This window comes from Lygodium microphyllum, chromosome 10 (genome assembly GCF_053477565.2).
Source record: "Lygodium microphyllum isolate KBCC chromosome 10, Lygodium_microphyllum_v1.1.10, whole genome shotgun sequence".
Lineage (NCBI taxonomy): Eukaryota > Viridiplantae > Streptophyta > Polypodiopsida > Schizaeales > Lygodiaceae > Lygodium > Lygodium microphyllum.
The window spans coordinates 63,640,421-63,650,469 of record NC_141144.1 but is presented as its reverse complement, the minus strand read 5'-3'; the positions used below and the strand labels follow the sequence as shown (position 1 = coordinate 63,650,469).

The window sequence follows — 10,049 nt, the reverse complement described above, 5'->3', positions numbered from 1 at the left end:
ATGTGTATGAGTACATATATACATGTGGAGAATGTTTACATAAATATCCCATAACTTATGAATATTGTAGCGAATTTAATAGTGGAATTGACCATTTTGGCAATCTCTTTAGATGTAATCCATCTATCAGTAAAAGAAAGAAGATATTAGAGATGTTTCCGAATTAAGAAGATATAAAATAAAATTGTATACTAAAAATTAACGAGTGATAAATATCTTGCAAGAAATCCAAGGTGATATATTACATCTTGGGCTCCTCTTGTAGTACATCCATCAATAACAAGGGGTAGAACATGCTGCATACATTATTAATCTGATCAACAAAACATGCAAGAAATTAAATACTTATTACAAAGATCTAGATAGATTTACCTTCACAAAATTGTGCCAATCATGTGTTTTTAAACCAAACAAGCTCTTGTCATCTAGAGTTAACATGTTTCAACAAGATGCTCCATATCCTGTAGGCATATGAATCGATTGAATCTTATGTTGATAGTCTCCAGCTCTTCTGTCGTGAGCACCCATGGGGCAGGCTCGTAGGTTGTCTCACGTCAAGGTTCATCATAAAGTGGCCATAGATTGGGCTTTGAGTTTTGATCCTTTAAGTCATTTCTTGATGCCACTGTGTCCTTCAAGCCAACGAGGTGTTGTCATAACAAATGACCAATGTTTTTGAATATATGCATAGGACTAAGAAGATGACATAACTTCAAATCCTTCCAATATTCCAAAGTATACCATATCAAAGGACTTTGAGCTAGAGCACGTTTTCTCTCACTCGCTTTTTCACAATGTCATCATCATCGCTGCTTATGATCTCCAACTCCGAATTGATAGTGGGTCCAATAGTCCACTTTAGATACCAATCCTTCGGTGTCATTGGTATTGGACATCTCGCTTCTTCTACCTTTCTAGTAAAATGTATGGCTTGCCTTCTGTCTCATAGATAATGATCTTCAGATAAAATTTGTCTATGTCAAATATATATATTTTTGTTGAGGTTTTTGCTATAAGTCGATCTCAACCAATTACCAAAAATTGGACAAGCTTTATAACCCTTGGTACATATCCCTACATGGAAAACATAACAAAGGTTACTAGCGCAATGAACATCATACAAACATATGAGAAAATATATATATTTAAACCATTTACATGAGAAAAAATCATATCCTAGAAAGTCGTGGATAGTCCATGCTAAGATTTCATGAACAATGAGCTGTCTTTGACTGATGCTTCTGGACATATCCATGACATCAATCCCTCTCCACAAATCTTGATGATCGTCAATGAGAGGGGCCAAATAAACATTTAGGTATTTAATTTTTCATTTTCTCAGAATTAAGAGTGAGGTCATTAAATGCTCTTTCTTAATGTTGAGATATGGGGGTAGATTATAGTTAATAACTACCACTGGCCATGTAGACCATTTACTTGATTTCATTGAAAATGGATTCACACCATCTAATGCTACACCCATCTTTAAATTGTGTGGTTCTTTTGCAAAATCTGGCCATTTCAAAAATCAATATGCTCAGATGTGGGACTATCTGTTAGAATTCACATTACTCTAGCTTTGCTCTTGTGCTCCATTCCCCATGTCATAAGCTTAGCTAATTCAAGACTTTGGAACATATGTTTTATACGCGGAGCCAAGGGAAAATGTCTCAATAACTTTCTAGGGACCTTACCTTTCTCCTCTTTATAACGAGGTGTTTGACCTTTTGAACATGTTACACTGCCCTTGTACTGGCCTCTATATAAAATACAGTTGTTGGGACATGCATGTATAGAAGAATAGTCAAACAAGTCCAAGACTACTTACCATCTTCTTCACCTCATCATGTGATGCAGGAAGGGAATTTCTTGTTAGCAATAACTTCTGAGGGAGTAGCCTGCAAGTTCATTAAAAATATGATCAATAACAAGCAAACATATTTAGAATGTAACAAAAAAATATGTTAGATTATTACATACTTCAAGAGTGCTAAAATGGATAGATTACTCCATCCAAAATAGTTTTGAAGATTAAGAATAAGTAAGCTTGCACTTAGTCATGTCAATTGGCTTCCTGCGTAGATATGCTTTAGAGCTTCTTCTCGAAGATACTTCTCGTTGTTAGGAATATCTCTCCACTATCATTTTGATACCAATCCTCAATAAAATTACGCATGCCATCATCGTTCTCAAAAATATCATCACGCCCATTAAAGTCCTTAGAATATTGTTTCTTTAGTCTTGCATACGCATTAGGATCACTCCTGCATAGGATTCTCATGCACTCTATTTGTCAAGATTGTGGGAGAGAAGGAAGGAGTCTCACTTGTAGCTTTCTTGCTTGCACAATGGGGGAATACACACAAAGGTGGAGGCTGAAAACAGTTTTCCTCTTCTTAGTTGTGTAAGCCAAAAGGAACTCTCATACAAAGAAATAGAAGAACCCTATATATGGGTCTCAAACCAAACTCAAATAACTAAGGTGGCATACTAACTAAGCCACGAACTAGAGTAGATAAGGATAGCTGTCATCTAGCTATTATTCATGGGCGGTGTACCAACCGCATCTGCAACTGACAAGTCAGTGACATAAATGCACAACGGTCACCCTAGCATATCACGAGTGGAGCTCGATCTCTCAACACTCCCCCTCGAGCTCAATCCCAATTCCTGCACACCAAGCAGGTCTCTGAACTTGCGCAGCTTCTCTGTGCCCAATGCCTTCGTGAATATGTCAGCTACCTGATCCTCTGTGCTGACATAAACTAGATCAATAAGACCTAGTAAAACCCTCTCCCGCACATAGTGATAATGCACCTCAACGTGCTTTGTTCTAGCATGATAGACTGGGTTATTTGCCAAGTATATACTACTCAAGTTGTCACAATAAATGACAACTGGCCCATCTGTAGACTGATGCATATCATAAAGTAGCTTATGCAACCAAGCTACCTCACATGCAGCCATTGCTGCGCCCCTGTACTCAGCCTCTGTGCTGGATAAGGCAACTATAGGCTGTTTCTTGCTACTCCAAGTGACTGCAGCACTCCCAAAAGAGAACACATATCCACTGGTAGATCGTCTATCAGAAATGCTACCAGCCCAATCAGCATCAGTATATCCATGCTACTGTATCTGAATCCCTGTCTCATAAAATAGTCCATACTGCAATGTGGACTTCACATACCTAAGTATACGTCTAGCCGCATCCAAATGCGGTTTCCTTGGAGCCTGCATAAACTGACTTACCAGTCCAACAGCATAGCTCAAATCTGGCCTGGTAATAGTCATATAAATCAAGCTTCCTACTATGCGTCTGTACATAGTAGGGTGTTCCAGAAGCTCACCTGCATCTGCGCTCAGCTTCACATTCTACTCCAAAGGAACTAAAATAGGCTTACAGCCTATCATCCCATATTTGGACAGCATGTCCAATCCATACTGCCTCTGCAAGATCTGTATCCCACTTGGTGATCTAATCACCTCAATGCCCAAGAAATAACACAACTCTCCCAAATCCTTCATCTCAAACTTCTGCTTCAATAGCATTTTTACATTAAGGATATCTTCATCACTATCACCTGTCATAATCAAATCATCAACATAAATTACAAGTAGCATAATACCTTTCTCTGTTTTTCTCACATAAAGTGAGAAGTCTGCCTTGGAAATCTGAAAGCCGATAGTTACAAGATACTGTCCTATCTTGTCAGACCATGCTCTAGGTGCTTGCTTCAAGCCATACAAGGCTTTCTTCAACCTGCAAACAAACTCAGGATGAACAGCATGCACATAACCTGGTGGCTGCTCCATATAGACCTCTTCTTGCAAATCACCATGCAAGAAGGCATTCTTTACATCCATCTGATATAAAGACCATCCCTTTGATGCAGCCATAGCAATGACTGCTCTTACAGTTGTCATCCTTGCAACCAGACTGAATGTTTCTTCATAGTCAATGCCATATGTTTTTGCATACCCCTTGACTACTAATCTTGCCTTGTATCTGTTCACAGAACCATCTGGATTGTGCTTCACCTTATAAACCCACTTACAGCCAATTGCATTCTTACGTTTAGGCAAAGGTACCGATTCCCATGTAGCATTTGCTTCCAAGGCATCCATTTCTTCATCCATGGCTTTCTCCCATTTTTCTTTTCCCACGGCTTGCTCAAAAGAAGTGGGTTCTGGTTCCTGTATCACTTTGACCATATATGCATAGTGGATGGCTGTAAATCCATCATATTTCAGCCTATCCACAGGATACCTAGCTCTGGTAGACCTACGCAAAGTAGGCTCACTTCCAGGTGCTCTCAAAACATCCCTGGTCTTCCTTACTCTAGGTGTAACAATAGAAGGGATACCCAACTCATCATCAATGCTCTGTTCTGAGCCACTGGATTCACCATCCACATAAGAGTGACCTGCATTCACATCAAACATGGGCTGATCTACCTTCTCTTTTCCTTTTCGTGAAACCTGCATACCACTATCTGCATTGCTTTGAGAAGATTCTCTTGATCTCAATCTGCCTGTCCATGGTGAAGAATGTGAACCACTGCTAGAGGACACTCCAGGTCCACTAATATTTTGTGATTGCTGCTGTGAATTCTGTGCAGCATTACCATTTTGTGCATCTACATCATCAATCACATTTACTGGTTTATACCAGCTACTCATCAATATCTCTACTCACTGTAAACTTACGAGTAGAAGGGTTATAGCATCTATACCCTTTCTGCTGCAGAGAGTAACCAATAAAGATGCACTTCTCAGCTTTTGGATCCAACTTGGATCTCAACTCATCTAGCACATGAACATAGGCAATGCAACCAAAGATTTTCAAATGAGAAATATCTGGTTTCCTACCAGTATACCTCTCCTCTGGAGTCATTCCATGTATTGCTACAGTGAGAGTCATGTTCATTATGTAGACTGCTGTAGCAACTGCTTCATCCCAATAAAAATCTGGCAGGTCTTTTTCATTGAGCATGGCACAAGATACCTATCCAATATGCCTGTTTTTTCTTTCTGCAATTCCATTTTGCTGTGGGGTATGACTGCATGAATATTGCTGCTTTATGCCATGCTCCTGCAAGAACCTTGCAAACTCATTTGAGAGGTACTCTCCCCCTCCATCTGACCTTGGGCATTTTATTTGCAGGCCTGTTTCTTTTTCAACCATAGCTTTAAGAGTTTTGAAATGCCCAAAAACTTCACTTTTCTTTTTCATAAAATACACCCAAACTTTTCTGCTATAGTCATCAATAAAAGTGACAAAATAATGACAGCCTCCAAGAGATGCAGCTTTAGTAGTCCACACATCAGAGTGGATTAATTCCAATGGCTTCTTACTCTCTTGAACATGTCTAGAAAATGGTTTCCTTGCCTGTTTTCCAAAATGACAGGCTTCACATACCTTATGTATTTCTGCAACCTTGAATCTAGGCAATCCTGCAACAATATTTTGGGCCTGCATTGATTTAAGTCATTGTACATTAACATGACCAATGCGTTTATGCCAGATATCAATATCTGCAACTACACCGGTCCCATGTGCAAACATTGCTGCACTCAATTCAGACATGTCTGTATCCAACGTAAACATTCTGCCCTTCTTCTTTCCTTTTGCTATCAAGCGACCTTTATTTTTCATATCCTCAACAAAGCATCCATGAGGATTAAATCTGACCTGCAAGCCCTGCTCAACCATTTGACCAACAGAAACCAGATTCTTGGTGATATTCGGGACATGAAATACATCGGACATGTATTTCTTTTTCCCATCCTGCATAGACAAGGGAATTTTTCCAATTTGCACAATAAGATGTGCAGTATCATCACCAGTCTCCACAAATCCTGGTTTTTCCATTTTCCTTGCATCCTCCATCCATTCTGCATGACATGTCATGTGGTTTGATACACCTGAGTCAACATACCATACATCGTTGCTTTCTTTTTCACTTGTCACAGAATTGTTCATGTGCTGCACCATAAACAAATGCTCATTTCTATCATCACCCTGTCTACTAGAAGATGCATAATTTTCTTGTTGCAGTTTTCCATTCATGATGTCATTCTGCTTTTTATAGCAGTCTTTAGCCATATGACCCATTTTACCACCGTAGTAGCATTCAACATTGCTGTTTGCATTTTGCCCTCTTTGCCATCCACCACGACCTCTTTGGCTCCCCCTGCATCTAGAGTTACCACGTCCTCCTCCATAGGACTGGTTTTCTTGAGTTTGCTGCATATTCTGATTTCTACCACAGCCTCCAGATCGGCCTCCTCTACCTCTGCCTCTACCTCTTCCAGCATTTGAGTAGAAGACAGCTTATTTTGAAGTTCCACCATTTCTCTGCTCCTCAGAAATTAGAAGAGCAATCAACTCCTCAAAATCAGGAAATCTTTCACGGACGGAAATGGATGTTCAAAACTGTGCATAATCCTTTCCTAGACCATTCAAGGTCACAGAAACTAAATCATCATCTTCCACTGGCGACCCAATGGAAGCAAGTGCATCTGCAATCAACTTCACCTTCATGTGGTAGTCATTGATGCTCATATTTTCTCTTTGCACATTATGCAACTCTTGCTTGAGCTGCATTTTCCTGGCTTGAGTATTTGTGCTATACATTTTTGACAAAGTATCCCATGCCTTCTTTGGCGTACTTGCATCCTGAATATGCACAATCATAGAGTCTGAAATACTGATAGACAGCCAGTACATAACTTTCCTGGCTCTCTCATGCCATGCTTTAAATGCATGCATTTGTTGTTGATTGGGAACATCAGGAAGAACTGGTTCTTCTTCATTTCCTGCAACAAATTCCCAATATCCTTTTCCCATAAGAAAATTCGTCATTCTAAACTTCCATGCTTGGAAGTTGTTCTTGTCAAGCTTTTCAGTGACAATCTGTGAGAGAGAATCAGACGCCATTACAGAACACTGCAAAAAGTTCTGTCACTGCAAAGAACATAGCTTCAGCCTCACAAGGGCTAATCTGCAAAACTGATGAAAGTGGTATTTAACCACACAGTCACTTCCTAGTGACAATTTTGCATCAACAGGCAACAAGGATGATTCTATAACTCCCAATGTCTCTGCACACAAGCATACGATGCAATTTCTACATTAACTTTTCACCGACCTGTAGAACAGTGGTCGCACAACATAAAACTAGGCCTTTTTCTGAGTGCGTGCAGAAAACTTTCACCTCCAAAACAGGCCCCGAAATGGCCTCAAATCAAATATACTACCCTCTTCCTTCACCGTGAAGGGCGTCTCAACCTGAGACAATGCACTCTTGCAATTTCCGGCTGTGCTACCTGCAGAGATCTGCTCCCAAAACAGAAAATGAAAGCAACACTGCTCCTCTTACTAGAACACCGTGACCTTGGCTTGCTTTCTTGAGCTCCTTACCACGAACAAGGCTCTGATACCATGTCAAGGTTGTGGGAGAGAAGGAAGGAGTCTCACTTGTAGCTTTCTTGCTTGCACAATGGGGGAATACACACAAAGGTGGAGGCTGAAAATTGTTTTCCTCTTCTTAGTTGTGTAAGCCAAAAGGAACTCTCATACAAAGAAATAGAAGAACCCTATATATGGGTCTCAAACCAAACTCAAATAACTAAGGTGGCATACTAATTGAGCCACGAACTAGAGTAGATAAGGATAGCTGTCATCTAGCTATTATTCATGGGCAGTGTACCAACCGCATCTGCAACTGACAAGTCGGTGACATAAATGCACAACGGTCACCCTGGCATATCACGAGTGGAGCTCGATCTCTCAACACTATTGACATGTGACATACATCATGTGAACATTGATTTGTGACATTATCGATGTTATAATCTGGAATCTACATATTTGAAGGTAAAGAAGATTGTATCAATAGCATGCTTATGTATAAAAGGAAAAAGAGATGTGCATGGAATTCAATAATTATCACTTATACAAAATATCTAGAGACAATAAAAGACGATTATCAAATTAAATTAGAAACAATAGAGAACGTGGTGCAAATTAAAGTGTAGAATTAGGGTACAAGAGGCCAAAATAACATTAGGAATTGTACACAATGAAGCTCTCAACCCTCATCTATTAAGGGTGCTCCTGGGGGTCTATGCCATCCATAATTGACTAGCAATTCATCATCGGCACATAATGATCTAATAGCAATGACAACTATGTATCTTTGTACATCCCTACTCATATGTCCTGGTTCATGACTATTCTCACACTTCACAAACGTGCAATTGGTTCTTGTACTCATCCCTTGACTAGTATTAATGAAACATGATATGTTTCCTTGAGAGTAAGGCCTTCCATCAACATAGAGTCTTTGTCATTTTGCATGTGTAATTCCTCTATCAGAAAAAGAGGCTACATTACCCATAAGTACTCATTCTCTGAATGTAGCGAGTAAGCTGATGCCATGGACCTCATCTATATATAGGTCCATAAAAAGACATAAGGGTGACCTATGAACGAGGGGGCACATGCAAATCTTGTGCAATAAAGAGGCCTCATCTCGCTCCATTGATGGTAGACAGAGCAATCATGTAGCGATTACCCCAGAAGCTAAAAGCCACTCCATCTAAAGAAAGGGATCCTCTTTGCCATCCTTCGTATCATCTTCAATCATATGTTTGTACTAGAGAATGCAAACGAATAGGCAATGGATGATCTCCACCCATCTCAGCAAAGCAGAAGGTAGAGGATGTCGACAAACCTTGAGTTGCAACTAAAAAATGACTTGTACATGCTATGTGCGAGGGACATGTGCACCACTAATAGTGAAGTCATCCTCTTCATCAAGTCAATATACCTACGTATATAATATGGTTGCATTATATATGAGCCTTTGATTTATAAAATAACCAATAATAAAACTAAGGGAGAACTGTCACATACCATAGGTGTTGAGATGGCAAGCTCAACACATGTGGACATGGATGATGGACCGCCTGGTTAGATGGGTCCACACGTCTACACTTAGCACGTCGGTGGTCATTATGACTCTCACATGGCCACTGACTCATTACTTATTATATTCAGGTTGTTACACCTATTTACAGCTGGCATAGTTATAGCGCCAGTCGACTAGTGTAGTCGGTTATGCATTGTTTGACTTAGTAGGCCACTTTCCTTTTATGTTGTATCTTATCTATACTTTGTGTACATTGTAAAGCGTGTGAAAGAAGAAGAAGAAACCAGCAAGAAAACGTTTTGGCCTCCATCTCTCTTCTTGTCTCTTGAGTGAGCTTCTCCTTGTGCATTCTGTGTATGTTCGGCGCAGCATCTTGAGCATCTCCCCCCACCACGCGATTCTTGACATGGTATCAGAGCCACACCACTGAGAGAGGCTGATTTCGAAGGTTGAAGCAAAGGAGAAGAAGCAAGGTTCGAGCAAGCAAGCTACGGGTAAGAATCTCTCCCATTCTTCCACTCCTTCTCTTGGATAGTGCCTGTGGAGGCACCGGAAGCAGGGCAGAGCAAAAAATCTCAGATTGCAGTGAGATTTGGTGTGCGCGAAGAGCGCTGTGCATTCTGCAGATAAAGGCCTTTAGGGCTTACCCGCAGTTATTTTGGGCATTTGAGGCCGTTTCAGGGCCCGTTTTAGAGCCGCAAGGTTGCGGACAGCAGTTTCGGGGTACACTGTGACTTCGACTGTATTGACCGAACGTGGGTGCGCAGGTTACAGATTTCAGATCTGTAAGTTCAAAGGTGTTTACCAGTGAGTAAACACAAGGTTTATCTGCAAACTGGTTGCAGATTGCATGTATTGTTGAGCAGACAGTGGAAAAGGCTGTCTGGTGAATTGCTGTGTACTACAGGTCGAGGGTTGCAGAAGATTTGCTTGCTGTTTGGTATTATTATTGTGATAATGGCAGAGAACAATGGAAGCCCCATCATTGAGAAGCTCGACAAGAACAACTACCCATCATGGAAGTTTCGTGTCACGAACTTCCTTATTGGAAAAGGCCTCTACGAGTTCGTTTCAGGTGAAGAAAAGGAGCCGGAGGTGAGTGATCCTCCAACT

General features: G+C 40.5%; 1 pseudogene; it reads right to left on the bottom strand.

Annotated features, from left to right (window-relative positions):
* Positions 1 to 241: 241 nt before the first annotated feature.
* LOC148030090 (uncharacterized) lies at positions 242 to 2,281 on the bottom strand (annotated as a pseudogene).
* Positions 2,282 to 10,049: the final 7,768 nt, after the last annotated feature.